Here is a 17489-nt window from a genome sequence, read left to right as displayed (position 1 = left end):
TGATGTGACACCCCTGCCCCTGCACTAAAAAAAGCCATAGGCCAGTTGTGCTAGTTAAGTACTTTAATTTTTTTTACTCAAGGCAGCCTCCCCCGCTCCCCAGTCCAGATTGGTTTAACTCTCCCCATGGCCCTGAATGCCTGTTGGAAACTGTCCTCCCCCATCTGCTGCCATTAGTAGCTTTGAGGGCAATTAGAAGCTGCCAGGGGTGGGTGGGTGATTAAACCCTCCTCCCTTTATGCCATGGTCCCAATCTGGACCAGATCCCACCATGGCTAAAAACAAAACAAAACACGGACACAAAGAATCTTAAACACGGGATTCAAAGATGCATTTATCATGTTATTCAAAAAGCAAAAGGTAGCTGTGGTAGCTGCATTGGCCATAAGAAAAATTCCAAAATCCACATTAGTGCAAAAGTTCCAGAACCAATATTAGGGCAATACCTTTATTAGGTCAACTCAAAGACCTAAGCTTTCTGGAGATCTTGAAAGCTTGCACTTTTTTGCAACCTTTGAGTTGGCCTCATAAAGGTATTGCCTTAATATAGATTTTGGAACATCATACGTTCTTTCTCTAAAAGGTTGTTGGTAGCTAAGGGAACTTGCAAGGCCCTGAAAACTAACAGAAGCACCCATACCATGTTAATCTCCACCTCAATACATGAACTGCGTTAAAAAGAATGCAAAGTTCTGCTCGGTTTCTGCAAGCTGCCAACAAGATAATATTATCTGTATTTAGTCATTGATTGTGAAGAAATAGCTCAATAAGAATCCATCATGGAGTTTGTACAAGACGCAGCATGGGTGATAAAGCTCCGTGATCAAACGGAACATACACACAAGCATTCTGCTAATCACAGCAGGACTGATCAGCCATTCTGGCTGGGATTTAAAGGGGGTGGGTGGTAAACAAATACTTTCCTGGTGTCTTTCAAAGGCACTTGGTGATTGAGATGCAGACAGAGCTGAAACTGATTACCCACTGGGCAAAGAGATATAGATCATCAACACTGGTGGGACGCTATTCTGAGCACATCCTGCACCCAAGTGCTCTTCTTGTTCTGTCCTCTCAGCCAATTCACATAACCTTTTGGGTGGCTCATTTGTGTGCGTGTGTGGGGTCGTTTTTGTCAGGCTGGTTTGAATTAATGCCATGCAGCTATTGACATGAATAGGTTTGCACTGCACAGCAGCACAGATGATTGGGGGTTCTATGCAGAAAATTACCAAAGTGCTTTTTTTGGGTGCTTTGCTACTGCACACGTGAGGGACTCAGCTAAAGAAACCAAACATCAGCCCACCTCAAAGTAAGGATGAAGGACTCGAATCTTGTCAGCCATTAGATCTTTTCTTTTCTTTTTTGAAAACACTTTTTATTCTATTTTTTTATCTTTATAAATGAAATAAACAGTACCAAAAACCAAGTCATTATCTACAGTTTCCAAAAATACAGCATTCTTAAGAGGTCACAGCAAAGCCATTAGATCTTTTCTAAATGTTAATTTCCCAGAATGTCATATTAAACTTTCAGTTCTATAGTCAATCCCATGCATCTCTCCTATCCTTCTTTTTTTTTAATTGCAGGACTATTAATTGCACCTTTTTCACATGTTACAAAATGCATGCATTTAGCTTAACAGCTGCACAGAACCTATGTGTGTATGGCAGTATGTGTCCAGGGCTGCCAGTGTCCTCAGTATCAGCTATTTATATCCCGCTTCTCTCTCCAAAGAGAAGAGAATTTATATTCTCTTCTCTCTCCCGCTTCTCTCTCCCGCTTCTCCAAAAGGAAGCCCAACGCTGCTACCAACATTCTACAGAATACAAGAGCATCAAAGAAAACATGAAAAAATATGAAAAATTATTTAACAATAAAAATACAATAAACCTAGAAACATACTTTCAATTCAGAATTAAAACATCAAATCAGTCAATAAACACAAAATTCACAAATATACTGAATGAACAAAGGGATTATAAAATACAATCTGCATTCTGATGACATTCAGCTTCATTTCTCTTTATCATCTGGGACAGGTGAAGCTGTGCAGGTGCTGAACTATTGCCCTGATGCAGTAATGCGTTTGATGGGAGCTAAGAAGCTGAAGCTGAATTCTGACAAGACAGAGCCACTGTGGGTAGATGGTTCTCAGGTCCAGAAAACTGATGTTCAACCAATTCTGGACAGGGTTGCAATCCCCCTGAAAGAACAGATACGCAGTTTGGGGATGCTCCTTGACTAGAATGGTCACTGGAAACTCAGGTGGCTTCGGTGGCACAGAGGACCTTTCGACCAGTTTTGGCTGATTTGCCAACTGTGGCTCTTCTTGGACAGGGTTAGCTTGGCTCCATGCTCTCATAACCTCCCAATTTGATTACTGTAGGGATGGGATTTCCAAGGATTCACAAGTGTAAAGTGAAGGCAATACATCCTATCCTGATGTTATACCTGTGTTGCAGAGATCCCACATAGTTCTTTTGAAGAATTGCACACTCATTTCATTCGATGTATTAGAAAATACATCAACAATATAATAAAAATACATACACTCACACATGCACTTGACAGCTAAGGATAATACATATAGCTGATACAAGTGGAACCTGGCTCATGAAAGCTCATGCCATAAAAATTTGTTGGGTTCGAATCCTCCAGCTCCCCACCACTGTTCTACAACTTTTAATGCCACTCCCAGTGGAAAGAGTTATACTGGCACTGGATTGGAGCACAAATGACCGGTAGCGCACAGGGACAGCACGACAGCAACAGGCTCCACCCAATCCATGCATGTTCATTAGAATGTCAGAAGGAACCCCCCCCACACACACACTGCTGGACATGCAGAGGATTTTCTTTACAGCAGTGAACTCGCATAATCCAGTGGAGGCTGGTGGCTCCGATGTCAGTGGGGCATTGCATCCTCTCCGGGTTTCAGTCAGAAACAGTCAAAACTCTAAAGAAGCTATCCAAGGTGCTTCCTAAGAACTAGCCTTGCTAGCCGGGGCTTAAGGGAACTCTAGTCCAGAACATCTTGAAGGCACCAGGTTGCCTACCCCTGGTCTACCCTGACTGGCAGTGTTTCACAAAGGAGTCTTTGCAACCCTAACTAGAGATGCCAGGAATTGAATGTGGGACATTTTGCATGCAGTGGGTGCACACAACCACACTGAGCTATGGACCTGCTAGCATACAATTATATGCACCTACAGACATTCCAAGGGATGCACAAAGGTTGGGAGCAAAGCCCTAATGAACTTCTGAAAGTGCAGGAGAGAGAAAAAGAATGAGAAAGAATGGGTGCCCAAAAGGGGACAGAGTTTCTTTACTGCTAATAGACAAATCCAAATTCCTTTCCTTGTACAGCTATGAAGGTCCTTTCCAACTCGTCAGCCTAGCTCTTAGAAACAAGGAGAAAGATGGATATACATGATTTAGAAAACAGAATTGCGTCCCACATTGTACACTGAGGATCACAGGCGAAGAGGCATCCTTGTTTGTCTGGCTGGTTTCTGTTCACGTCCTGAATCCATACCTGATATCCTCTAGGTCTTGGACCTATTGTAAGCTTGAGCCCGCAAAGCAGCCCTCGTGGTTCCGATATGAAGATGCAAGATCTCTGACATACCAAACCCCAAACGTCCATTTCCATTGTATTAATATACCTTCATGTACTTCATTAGAAGGTGCAACCTTCCATGTGATAAGGTGGAAGCACATACATGCAAAAGATGTGCAAGATTTGTACTAGGGTAGATAGGACAAAATCAAATGAAACCAAGAACAGGACTGTAGGTCTGGACATAGTCTATGAAAGAAGGAGAAGAAAAAAACAGAGTCATCTGCAGATAAGAGGACTAGGTGCAAGACCTGCACTCAAATCCCTGCTCACTTGGGGGCTTTTGAGAAGTTGCTTTCTCTCGGCAGCTGCTCTCCAGCTATAAAACAGACATATGAGCAATTTACCTTAAACAGTGACACTGAACAGTGATGCTGAATCTCTTTCAACCGGGGAGCCAAATTCCATTTTGGAGAAGCTTTCAGGGGGGCACATTCCAGTGGGAGGTGGGGCCAAAAATACCAGTATATTTTAACTTAAAGCTCTTACTGCAAGCAGCTAAGCTTTAGGAGAGGGATTTCTGTTGGATAACGGGAACAACTCCACATGCCTCCAGAAACTAGCGGGTGACAGAGAATGTCCTGTAGCTTGATCAGTTCCTATTTCCTGCTCCTTCCTCTTCCTTCTTCCTTTTCCTCTGCAGCAAGCACCAAGTGGTCTCTCCAGAGAGGAAGCAAGTAACCATATCTCATGCCTTCGCTCACTTACACTCACACACTCAGCTTTAGGGAGTGCTTGTAGATAAACACTGCTAGATAACCTTCTCAGACGACGATGTGTATAAAAGCACTAATAAAGTTGATGTGAACTTCTTTTAAACTAGCTCTAGCCTGCATCTATTGCCTCCAATACTACATGCTGTATGAAAATACGCTTTCTCTACATAAGGCAACTCTGCTGTAGGTCACACCAGACTTTCCAACAATGTCAACCTTTTAGAAAGGAGAAAAAACTGATAAAAGCCAGGAAACCACAAAACGATGGCCAGCTAGGGGAAAGGGGTGTGGCCATATGGGCAACTCCGGAGAACCAGATTGGGACCCCAGGAGGGCTGGTTATAGCCTCAAGGCCTGAGGCTCCCCATCCCTGTTCTATGAGGACTATCCAAAAAATTTAAAAGCACTACCCATACTGGAAGTCCTACAGAATTTATGAATGATTTCCAGTGGGGGTAGCCCTTTTATCCCTTTCTTGTTTTAAATTCTCAATTAGCTACTGATTTTGAAAAGCTATTACAATACAAATCAAGGTGTCAAGACTTAGTGAGACCAGCCTATCAACATATACTGGGTATGCATGGATGCAGTGGTGCAACAGTAAACCGTTTCCACTAAAATATGTCAACAGCATGGATACTAATGTAGCCTACTATTTGGCCTATTATCCATGTTACACTACCATGCTCTTTTTTAATTGATCCCATCAGCCTACAGTTAGATCCCACAGACCGCGTCTAGGCCACTGAAAAATAACTTACACTTTTCTTTGTAGCTGGAGCAAGCAAGCTTCTCCCAGCATTCCACTGGACCATGGACCCTTGAAACAATGCACAATAGCAATCAAGATAACCTTTTCCACTAACGGAGTGGAAAACAACATCTGCTAAAAATCCAGATCCATGGCTTTGCTAAGACCCCCTAAGGATTTTGGAGACACAGCTCTTAAGAGAGTAGCAGAGTTCAGAAAAGAAAAGTTTAAACGCAATAACTAAACACCAAACACACAAACAAACTCACACACAGAATTCAGCTCAAAATTAATTAGGCTGGACTCCAGCCAGATCTGTTATCATGGGAGACTTAGGCAGCATTTCACAATGAGCAAGTCAAATCTAAAAAGAACTTCAGAAACCATCACCCTGAAGATAAACATACTCCATATACTCTGGCCAAGAGGAAACTTGCAGTTGTACAGGTGGTTGCTTTGACAGTCCCCCAAAGAATTATTTGTACAATCATCTTGCCTTAATTAAGAAGCATTTTGCAGAGATTATTTGCTTTCCCTTCTGTAGAACAAGAAGTCCTTTGTTAATTCTCCTCACCCATCCTTTTGTTCCTTAGATCATAACAGAAAAGTCTAATTATGTATCTATAGAACAATATACCACTGTAATCTGTCAAGACCGGAAGAAGGTAAGGTGGCAATCTTCAAATCACTTTAGCCCCATTAGCTATTTTAATGTAAGTAGGTAGAGAACAGTGGGTCTATGCTTTAGACACTAAGGGATCCAGATATTATTTGTACAGTTCTTCCTGGAATATTGAGTTATTTCCTCCTCCCGCATCACACACACACACACACACACACACACTCCTGTCAGTAGTAGCATGTCACAGGAACAGAATATGCAAATCTGGGGGGAGGAGCAAAGGGGCTAATATAGCCACAATCAGCTTTGTGCACTGGATGGCTGAGTGGATTCATATCCACCGAGTGGATTCAAATCCACTCTGAATCAGCTTATTACAGACCACCACATGAAGAAATCAAGCATGGAATAGGTCATCTGAGAATGTTAAGAACTTTGCTTCGAGATAGGCACCTGCTTTTTGGATCACAGGTTCAATCCCAGCATCTCTAGCTACAGGATCTAGTAGCAGAGAAGGACCAATAGTCCAACTCAGTTCAAAGGCAGCTTTTGGGGCGCTGTTCTAACATGGGTAGCATATATGGGTAAAGACCAAAGACTGTCTATTTATGACAGCATCATATCAATACAGTACATTCTGCAACCACTCAAGTGTTTATAATGGAAAAGCACCAATTATCACCACTGGTGATACGTCATCAGCTGCAAGCTTAGCTTACTCCTGTACAACTGCACTTGCGGCTTCTATCATGAACTCAAAAACATGTACCTGACCAACGAGGAAGAGGAATATATCACCACTACCATTTTTCTACCATCATGTAGAGTCTGGGGTAGTCATCTAAGCCTAATGAACAGAGGAGATCTCTCCGGGTCTTTTCTCTCTACAAAGACCAGCATCATATCTAAAATGCTGGATATGCATATGGCGACAATGCCCAAATGCAATAAAATATGAGATAGCTGGTGCTCAGACACCACATTGTAAGACTGATCACCAATATCTTCGAATTGTCATTCCATTCATGTTGTGGTCACTACACCTGCATAATATTTAGAAACTCTTGAGGTTGTACTTAAGGATGTGACTGCCAACCTTATTGAATTCTGAGAAGATACTGCTATTTTAATGGCACCCCACCCATGTATTTAGATCTTGGGACTGATCTATATTCTCAGGAAAATAATGTGGTAGTTCTGCTGGGACTGTACTACTTGAGAATGCGGGTAGGGAGAGAAATTCCATGACTGAATACCCTCCTTGCCAAAACCCATTTGTAGAAAGCTATCATTTAAGGAAGAAGGAACCTAGCCGAATCTTCTCCCTGATATTCTAGGTTTCTACATACAGAGAGTTTTAGTTGAGACATAAAACGCCCACCAGTATTCAGAAATGGTGCAGTCCATGGCTGAACTCAGTTGTACAGCAGATCTTAGCAGATATACCAAGAACGTTCCCTAGATCCAATAAAATAACAGAATCTCTCCCTCTCTCAAGAGAACAGAGTAGCTCCCATTTCTGAGGCTTCTGATGGATTGTGCTCCATGTTCATTAGTGGGAAGGGTGTGCCTTTTTTACTTTCTGCACCACATTGTCTTGGGTTGGCCCTGGAATGAATGCAGTCTTAAATTGGGCTGTTAAAGAATGGTGAAGAGCAAGATTCATTTCAGCAGTCAACCATCCACCCAAGCAAATTGACTCCATGTGCCAGTCAAAAGGAGTGTATCTTTCATTAAACTCTTCCCACTAGAATTAGGAAGTTTTTAAACTCTACCTATACTTGCTTGAATCTGTAATTTAATCTTAAAGTGTCTTTTTTTTAACTAACACTGGCCTCATTAACATTGCTGAGAAGCCCACACATTCATTCTCCCTATCATAAAAGTGCCTAAAATACCAGACAAGTGTGCGGAGAGAGGTCCAGAGAATGAGAGACCTGGGGCTCGTTGCAGACTTCAACAAGCACTTAATTCAATAGATTTACAGCAGGGAGCCCAGTACAAAGCTCTAGCTGGGCACAACAGATACCCTGGGGATGCAGAGGCAGCAGGGACCTAGCACAGACAACTTTGTATACTCAGCACCCCTTTAATTCAAGTCTTAGATGACTAACACCTAATTCCTAGAGCTTGCTGCATCACATGTCTCAGGTTAATAGCATTTGGAGAGCGCATGGAACCAACCCAGAATGATGTAGGAGAGGGGTCGATGATACAGGATGCCAATATAAGAACAGTGGATCTGTTCAAGACTACAGCTCAGCGATGCAGCTAGGTAATTTTAGACTCTGGACTTAATGGGCCATCAGGGGTCAGATGGCCATGTGTATTACTTCAGTTGTGAAGCACATAACATTTCCCTTCATCCCCCAACTACTCTGAGCATGTGCAGTTTTGCATTTTAAACTCACTTAAATCATAACACCATCAAGCCTCCAGGAATAAAACGGAGTTTGCTTCTGCTGCCCTCATTGCCTGCTGTTCTCTGGGTGGACATTAGGGCCCCCTCTGTGCTGTGGGGCCTTGAACTTTGGCCCCAAAGTCAAACCCTAGCTGTTCCACTGCTCCAGCTAGGAAATTAGGTATACTTCAGACATGTACCTAATTTGCTAAAACACAGCTTGCATGAAAAGCATTTCACTTCCCCTGCCCACTCCGCCACTTTAAAATGAAAATGAGTATGCCATTTTTCACTGTGTAGGTGTCAGCGTTCAAGCCATATTGAAAGCCTTGCCCCCATTACCCAGCACACTCAGGCTGGGCTGGCTATGACCGCTCATTTTTAAGGATCCAGGAAAGGACACTCGCATGACAGTTAGAGGCACTCTTCTTCGTGATGGCTTTGAGTGTTTTGTTCTAAGCTCCTGCCATTCAAACCAGGTTCTAGAACAGAGAAATCACAAACTCAGACTCAAGTTTAAGTCTTCTATTTTTGTAATCACTGTTCAGTGTAAGTAATACCTCACCATTCAAAGCTAGATTCAGAAACAAAACATTTTCACTTATATAAAAGGGGTGAAAACCAGAAAGGAAATGCTTTGGACTTCAGGTCCCAGAAGCCTCTGCCTGTATGGCCAGTGATCAGGAATGCTGGGAGTTGAAGCCCAAAACTTCTGGAGATCTACTTTCTGCTCATCACTTTTTTAGCCCACTTATCAGTTACAGGGATTACCAGAACCCCAGAAAAAGGCTATTCCTGGATGGCTCTCCTTACCATCCCAAGATGGAATTCACCACCATGCTCACAGCTAATGAGCTAATGGTTAATACCAGTCCATCAAGCTGGAGAACCCAGGCCAGCCCTAGACCAAAATGTATCCCAGGTGAGTATCTTCAGTGCCCCCTCCATTTGTTCAATTTTTGAATATCTTATTTTAATGCATCAATAACCCCCCTTCATAACTTGGATGCACAAACTGCATCCATGATTTATTTCTGCCATGTACAGTGATAAATTTGCATTCTGCTAGCTGCAAATCTGTATTTATTCATATAAACCGTTGGTACTATTTGTCTGAGCAGTTGGGTTGATATAGCTGAGTAGATAGTTCATGAGAAGCACCTCCTCCCAAGCCCAGCACCTCAGGTGGCTGCTAGGGTCGCCTGTCCCTAAATCCAGCCCTGGGGAAACATTGAGGAGCTTGCCAGAACTTCCCAGGAATTTCCTAACACTCCATGGTGTGTCCCAAAGCCAGCATAGGTGTAGTGTAGTGGTTAGAGCATTGGAGTAGGAGTGGGGAGACCCAGGTTCAAGTCCCCATTCAGCCATTATTATTAAATGGATGTCTTTCAGGGCATAACACTCCCAAGGCAGTTGGCAAAGGTATATATTTTCATATAAAAAGACATTTGAAAAGAATTACGAAGCAATCCCAATTAACGAACAGCAACAAATAAAGTTCAAGTAAAAAGCACATCGACCAAAGCAGAGTGGGGTGGAGGGGAGAGAGAAAGGCCTATGTACATAACCCTGAGCTCCAGGGAGGAAGGGTGTGGGATTGAAATTAAAAATACTCCTCAAGCTTCTTTTGAAAGCCAGCATCCTCATTTAGTAAAGGCCAATATCCTCTAAAAAGAGAAAACTCCTCCTTCTCTTCCTCCATGAAGTTCTCTGGATGACCTCGCTCCAGTCACTCTCTCTACTTCACAGGGTTGTTGTGAAGGGTTGAGGAAAAAATGCGGGGGGGGGGGAAGAGGACATAGAAATCTAATCCAATATCTAAATTCACATCTCCTCCAAATAGTCATACGACCTTCCTTGCAATCGTGGAGTGGGGTGGAAAGATTCTTCCTTTCAATACGAGGAATCCAAGGGCCTCAAAATCTTAGACATGGCTCCTCTAATTCCAGATACGGGGTGTGTGCGTGTGCGTGTGTGCGTGCGTCTGTTTGCGGTTGAGGAAAGGACACTCTGCACATGCTCAAAACCACGCGGTTCCTTATTATTTTTGCTGGGTAGTAGAATCCAGCCCCAGGGCTTAAGACCTCCTTGCGGGGAAAACCCATCTCTTCAATTCCTCAACCACCCCCACTACCCCAAAAAGGAAGGAAGAAAGGTATTGCTTGGCCAGTGGCAACAATCAGATCCCTCCGATCCTCCCCCCCCCCCAACTCACCACCCCACAATAACCCTGAGTGAGACCGTTCAACCGCCAGCCAGCCTGCAGAGCCGGGCGATCCGGCACCCACATGTGTAAACCACACAAGATCCGGGGGAGGTGGGGGGGGGAGGCAGGCAGGCAGGCACTAAATGCCCCCCTCCCCCAGCAGCATCCACCCCCAAGCTGCCGGAATGCCCTCCGTCCTGGTCGCAGGCGAGCACGTGCAGCCAGGAGCCGCACCCTCCCTCGGATCTCCAGGACAGGCGGACTCCGGTCGAAACTTTGCAAAAACGGCAGCCTGGGATCGCTAGCGGCCAGGCCAGCTTGGAACGAAACAGCATCCCTCCCCCGCAACTACTGCAACCGAGGTACATTTACAGAATTTACAACAAGTCCATCCGAGGTAGATTTACAGCAGAACCAGCCATCGAGAGCGCGATCCTACGCCTGTTCAGACCGGGGAGGGGGGGGGAGAATCCTACAACTCCCAGCATTCTCCAGCTGGGGAATGCTGGGAGTTGTAGGACTCCCCCCCTCCCCGGTCTGAACAGGCGTAGGATCGCGCCCTCAGAAGCATAAACAGGAGCCTCCCACGCGCCCGGCGAACTCACCCGCTGGCGGCTCGCCCCCCATGGTTGCCTCTGCGTTCTGGGCTTGGAAGCCCGGCGTGAAAGGAGCTCTGCTGAGCACGCCTGCGGGGTGGGGAGCGATGCCTGTTTCTCCCTCGCCTCTCCAGCGCCAGGATGACTTTGAAGTGAGCTGGAAGCTCGCGCTCGCTCCAAGTTTCCAAAGCCTCCTCTTCTCTCTCTCTCTCTCTCTCTCTCTCTCTCTCTCTCGCTCACCGCCCCCTCCCTGAGCACCTTGTAGGGCTCCTTAGGTTTTCTTCTTTCAAGAGGAAGCAAAACCTTCGCGGTTGTTGCTGCGGCCTAAATTCCCCAGCCCCTGAGAATAGTTTGTTTGTTTGTTTGTTAACCCCATAAAATCGTGGAACAGCATCCCCGTTGGATCATGCGTCTTTGTTGACCGCTTTGCAGGCATGTCCCTACCAGAGTTTTTGACACTGAATCTCAGAGGCAGATAGTTTGTTCAGGGCTTTGTTTGTTTTTAAGACTGTTGCCAGCTGACCACATATACATATACTGCTCTTGTGCCTTTAACAACAGCGTGATCTGCAGAAATCAGCAGGTGAAGCTTTTTACAGAACAGAGGTAAGCGCCATCATCCATCAATCTCTGTAAAAGCAAGCTGCTGTTAAAGGAATAGCAACCGAGGCCAGATGCAAAGTTGGCAACCCTACCAAGTATTTCAAGAGCCCTTTGGGGAGGGATATAGAAACAAGTTTTTGCACTCTTTCAAAACCTGCCAAACCTATTTAACCAGAAACAGTGGTGGGAGAAGTGTGTGTATACACACACATACACCAGAGGTGTTGAACCTCTTTTAGCCCAAGGGCTGAATTCCATTTCACAGAAGCTGGAGGGGTGGGGGACACATGTGGGTGGGGCCAAAAGCAAAAGGGGATGGGACCAAAATACCAAAAATACCAGCATATTTTAAAGTGCTTACTGCAGTAACTAAGTAAGCCTTTAGGAAAGTCATTTCAACCTTTATAAATGGGGTGGGGGTGGGGGTGGGGGTGGGGGAACCATGTAAAAGCCAGAAAACCACCAAGCCATCGGTGTTCTGGGACCAAGAGAAGGGAGCATGGCCATCTGGCTTGTACACCTTGGCGTCTCCAACCATTTCCAGTTCACTTAGGGTACAATCCTATTCATGTTAAGACAGAAAAAAGTCCTACAACTCCCAGCATCCTGCCTGTGAAAGATGCCACCACATTTCACATTTTGAGACAAATATGGAGGGCAGTGATTTTTAGGATCATCGTCATCATTATTATTACATTTATGCCCTGCTTTTTTCCTCTTGAAAGGAACCCATGGCAGCTTACATAATCCTCCTCCTCTCCGTTTTATCTATTTTATTTTGAGGAAAGTTAAAACTTTTCTGAAACAATTTGTGAAATTCCTTGGGGTAGGGGAGGTACACATCTCTAGGGTTGCCAACTTTTAAAATGGACTGAGGCTCTTTGCCTCTAAGAATTGCAGGGGAGCTCCCATCACTGCATCTGTACAAAAATTTACTTGTTGGTTTCTGCCTCTCGCTCAGCCTTGAAAAGGAGAGGTCTCCTGTTCTGCACATTAAAATATGGTAATCAAACACATGGCCTCTAAAGCAAAATTCAAGGCAAATTTGGAAGGTCTTGTTGAAATACAACAACTTTTGAAATTCCAAGGGATGTCAAGGCTGCAGTCCTACACATGTTTAGGCTGGCTGAGGCATGCTGGGACTTTGTAGGACTTTTTTCTGCCTAAGCATGCATAGGATTGCGCCCTAATCCTGAACACACTAGGGAGCAATCCCCATTGAACACATTGGGAATTACTTCTGAGTAAACATACATAGGATTGTGCTGTAAAAGAACTTTGATAAATGTGTGCTGCAAGAGGGGTAATAATGTTTCCCCGTGGAAAATGATCACATATACCGACTTGGAATAATCACCACTGTAGCCATCAGAAGGGGCGTGGGGGAGATGCAGCATTTAATTATAGAATTTTAGAGTTGGAAGGGATCTTGGTAAGTGGCCTGGAGTAAGCCCAGGGGGCTGTCCTTTTCCTTCTGAGTGGCTGTGAGCTCACCAGGTGCTCCTGAGAGCTCCAATTGAATTGAGGGGGTGTGGCCTGAGTACTCCCAGCAGCTGTGTGGGCAGGAAGTTTCAGTCTGTTTCCAGCCTCCCAGCTGAGCAGAGCAGAGGAAGCTGCTCCAGCTGGTCAAGGGACTATAGAAGCAAGCAGGTTCCCAGACAGCGAGCGATCAGATCGAGCGAACAGGGACAGCAAACAGGAGTTGGCCAAGGGAGTTCGGCAGGGGTGGTCAAGGGCGTGGTCCCTAACATTTTTTAAAAACTTTTTAAAATTTATTTGTCTTGTAACACACACTTTCATACCAGTGGGACTCTGTTTTTAACTTCCAGTGAGTAGAGGACCAGGCACAGCCTACTCTGGAACAATCAGAATGCAAGACACAAAAAGGGGAAAGAGGCTATGGAAGGAAAAGACTCTCCAGTGGTGGTGACCTGCAAGGTGTGTCCAGTGTTTGTTTTCTTGCCTGAGAGTATCATGGCCTACATGTGCAACAAGTGCAAGTTGATCACATTGCTGGAAGAAAACGTAAGAGGACTGGAGCGGCGACTGTCAATCCTCCAGGGAATAAGAGAACACGAAGAGTTCTTAGAGCAGTGGAACTACAGCAGCAAAGTGAAGAACAGAAGCTTGAAGAGCAACAGCAAGCTGAGGCAGAAGAGAGAAATTCTGAGGTGAGGAAAAATGCAGTAGAGGATACTCCTTGGAAAAAGGTGACAGTTAGAAGCAGAAGAACTAGAAGCCACTCTGCACCAGTGGAAGCAGTGGAGCTATGGAACCGATTCCAGGTACTTGCGGATGAGACTGGAGGACAGCCTGCAGAGGAAGAATTACAGGGGAACCTGCATGAGAGCGAGCAAGAGGCTGAAGGTCAGTCAAGCAGAGGCAATGAAACCCAGGCCTACAACAAGAAGAGAAGAGCAGTAGTAGTGGGAGACTCCTTGCTGTGTGGGATTGAAACCCAAGTATGTCGCAAAGACCCATGGACTCGCTAGGTATGCTGTCTCCCAGGAGGACGGATTAGAGACGTGACTGGAGGGTTGCCTGCACTCATAAAGCCCGCTAACAGGTATCCCTTTCTTCTCATCCATGTGGGAACAAATGATACTGCCAAGTGGAGCTACGAAGAAATCACATCAGACTTTGAAGCTTTGGGAAGGAAGCTCAAGAACTTTGGGACCCAGATAGCTTTCTCATCCATCCTTCCAGTAGTTAGAAGAGGGATAGAAAGGGAAAGAAAAATACTCCGGCTGAATGACTGGCTACGAAGGTGGTGCTGACGACAGAGATTTGGATTCTGGGACCACGGGCTATACTTTCTGGAAGATGGACTGTTGGCAAGGGACGAGTTGTACCTCACAAAGGCTGGGAAGAATGTGTTTGGCCACAGCATGAAGAACTTCGTCAGGAGGGCTTTAAACTGAATCCTATGGTGAAGGGAGATGTAAAGTTAGGGGTAACAATGGATGAAGGCTCATGCACTGCAACGGAGAGAACAGCTCTAATAGTGCCCAATAATAGTCTTCACAAACATGTAGGAAGAAAGCCAGACTATGAAGCACATGGTCTTCGATGTCTATATACTAATGCCCAGAGTATGGGAAACAAACAGAACAAACTTGAACTCTTAATACAGAAGGGAAATTATGACTTGATGGGTGTAACTGAGACTTGGTGGGATGACTCTCATGACTGGAATACAGCACTTGAAGGATATAACTTGTTCAAAAAGAACAGGAGGAACAGAAAGGGAGGTGGGGTTGCACTGTATGTGAAAAATACATATCTCTGCACAGAAATACAGGAGGAGGAGCTTGGTAGACCCATTGAGAGCATCTGGGTTAAAATAAATGGAGCAAAATATAAAAGGAACATGGTGGTCAGAGTCTACTACTGACCACCCAATCACGGAGAAGTTGAAGATGAAACATTGAAAAGCAAATAGCCAATGTTCCAAGGAAGCATGATGTAGTAGTAATGGGGGACTTCAGTTTTCCCAATATTTGTTGAGAGACAAATTCTGCAAAACATGGCCCCTCCAGGAAATTCCTGACTTGTGTGGTGGATAACTTCCTCCTACAGAAAGTAGAGGAAGGAACTAGAGGATCGGCTATCCTTGACTTGATCCTAACCAATAGAGATGACTTAGTGGATAAAGTAGCAGTTACAGGAACTCTGGGGGAAAGCGACCATGTTATATTTCAGTTCTTGGATCTAAAGGAACCGAAAGCCAAGTGTAGCCAAATGCGTACCCTGGATTTTAGGAAAGCCGATTTTAATAAACTGAGAACAATGATAAGTAAGGTCCCATGGCAAGCAACTCTAATGAGAAAAGGAGTCCAAGATGGGTGGGAGTTTTTTAAAAAGGAAATTCTAAGGGCACAATTACAAACAATTCCAACAAGAAAAAAAGGTGGAAGACAACAGAAGAAGCCAATATGGCTTCGCAAAAAGCTTAGAGATGACCTGAAAACAAAAAAGCACACATATAGGAAGTGGAAGGAAGGACAAGCAACAAAGGAAGAGTACAGGCAGGTAGCACAGAATTGCAGGGATGGCATCAGGAAGGCTAAAGCTGAGAACGAGCTGAGGGTAGCAAGGGATGCTAAAAGCAACAAAAAGGCTTTCTTCAGATATGTGCATAGTAAAAGACAGAGGAAAGAAATGGTAGTTCAACTATTAAATAAAGATGGCAAAATAAGAGATGACAAAGAAAAGGCAGAAGTGCTCAACTTTGGCTCAGTCTTCTCCCAAAACAGGGTCTATGAACCCTCTGGCAAAGGCAAAGTACAGGCTGAAGGGGCAGGATTGCAGCTCTAGATTGATAGGCATATGATCAAGGAACACCTAATTACTTTGAATGAGTTCAAATCTCCAGGGCCAGATGAACTGCATCCTAGAGTAATAAAGGAACTGGCAGAAGAGCTGTCAGAACCACTGTCTATTATCTATGAGAAATCATGGAGGATGGGTGAAGTGCCAGATGACTGGAGGAGGGCTAACGTCCCTATCTTCAAAAAGGGTAAAAAGGAAGAACCTGGAAACTACAGACCAATCTGACATCAATCCCTGGGAAAATTCTGGAGCAGATGATAAAGCAATCCATCTGTAAGCACCTTGAAAACAATGCAGTGATGACTTGAAGCCAACATGGATTTGTCTTTCAGCCATTCTTCCAAGGACTTGGTTTCCAGATCCCTCAACCATCCTAACCCTCCTCTGGATGTGCTTCAGCTTGTCAACATCCTTTGGATTGTGCTGCAGTTTGTCAAATATTGCACCCTCCTTGCAATAATAAATGAATACTTCTGCCGCTATATTGGTGGCAACATCATCCCCAAGCAGGCACTTCCTGACCGTAGTCCGAAGCTGGGTCAGTTCCACCATTAGGCAGCAGATGCTGGGAGGCAGGAAGCAGTGGGAAGTTGTTGGAGGATAAAGCTGTGTGTGCCATGCAACCTGCCCTGTCCTCTAAGCTAGCCTGTGGTAGGGATGGCAGAGAATTTCTCCCCGAATCTTCGGGAGGCCGAATGCCAACGCATTCGGCCCCCCGAAATTGGTGGGGAAATTCTCTGCTGGCCCCCCGCCCCCCCCCCCGGGATGGGACTTACCTCCTGCGAATGTCCCTCCCGGCGGCAGGTCCTGGCGGCAGTTCAGCGGCTGTTCGTCGGGGGCGGGGGCGGCGGCTGGTCTCCCAACCGGCTGCCGCTGCTGCCATTGCAAAAATAAAAAGTAAAGTAAAAAAAAAACCACACCCGTGATAGGCTACGTAACGATTTACGTAGCCTATCACGGCTAGATTTCCAAAGTCAGCCGTGACAAGCTACGTAAATCGTCACGTAGCCTATCACGGGTGACTTTGGGAAAAAAAAAAAAAGCGTACGCAAATGGCGGCGGCCCATTGGCGCCGCCATTTGCGTTCCTTATTTTGGCACGTCTAGTCTACGTAAAGATTTACGTAGACTACAGTGAAAATAAGGGAACACTATTTGCGTTGCCCTTATTTTCGCCGTAGTCTATGTAAATCTTTACGTAGACTAGACGTGCCAAAATAAGGAACGCAAATGGCGGCGCCCATGGGCTGCTGCCATTTGCGTACGCGCTTTTTTTTTTCCAAAGTCACCCGTGGTAGGCTACGTGACGATTTACGTAGCCTATCACAGCTGACTTTGGAAATCTAGCCGTGATAGGCTACGTAAATCGTTACGTAGCCTATCACGGGTGTGTGTGTTTTTTGTTTTTTGTTTACTTTTTTTTTCGCGCCCGGGTAGATGGGGCGCTTCTACCCGGCCTGAATTTTGCCGGCGAGGGATGGGGCGCCTCCCCCCCGGCCTGAATTTCGGCCAGGTGGGGCGCCTCCCCTCCTCGCCTGAACTTCGGGGGGAGAACCGAAGCGCCTCCCCCCCACCGCGAAGCAAGCTTCGAGGACAGGTAAGGGACTTTCGCCCATCCCTAGCCTGTGGCCATCAGGGTGTGGG

The 17489-nt window shown here is 45.3% G+C and overlaps 1 protein-coding gene across 2 annotated transcripts in view; it reads right to left on the bottom strand.

Annotated features, from left to right (window-relative positions):
* Positions 1-17489, bottom strand: part of JCAD (junctional cadherin 5 associated) — an 84147-nt gene that overhangs the window by 31006 nt on the left and 35652 nt on the right. The window contains exon 1 of one of the 2 annotated variants that reach the window (XM_084860489.1): positions 10921-11035. The exons of the other annotated variant lie outside the window; for it this stretch is intronic. The gene's annotated coding sequence lies outside the window, so the exon portion shown is untranslated. Of the gene's footprint in view, positions 1-10920; positions 11036-17489 lie in introns of those variants that run through there. 2 annotated transcript variants of the gene reach the window in all.

The sequence above is a fragment of the Heloderma suspectum genome, chromosome 5 (assembly GCF_057233095.1).
Source record: "Heloderma suspectum isolate Gila_16-S chromosome 5, 16-S_ref, whole genome shotgun sequence".
NCBI lineage: Eukaryota > Metazoa > Chordata > Lepidosauria > Squamata > Helodermatidae > Heloderma > Heloderma suspectum.
Note: the sequence above shows the minus strand (reverse complement) of the source record. Positions and strands in the feature narration are given on the sequence as shown.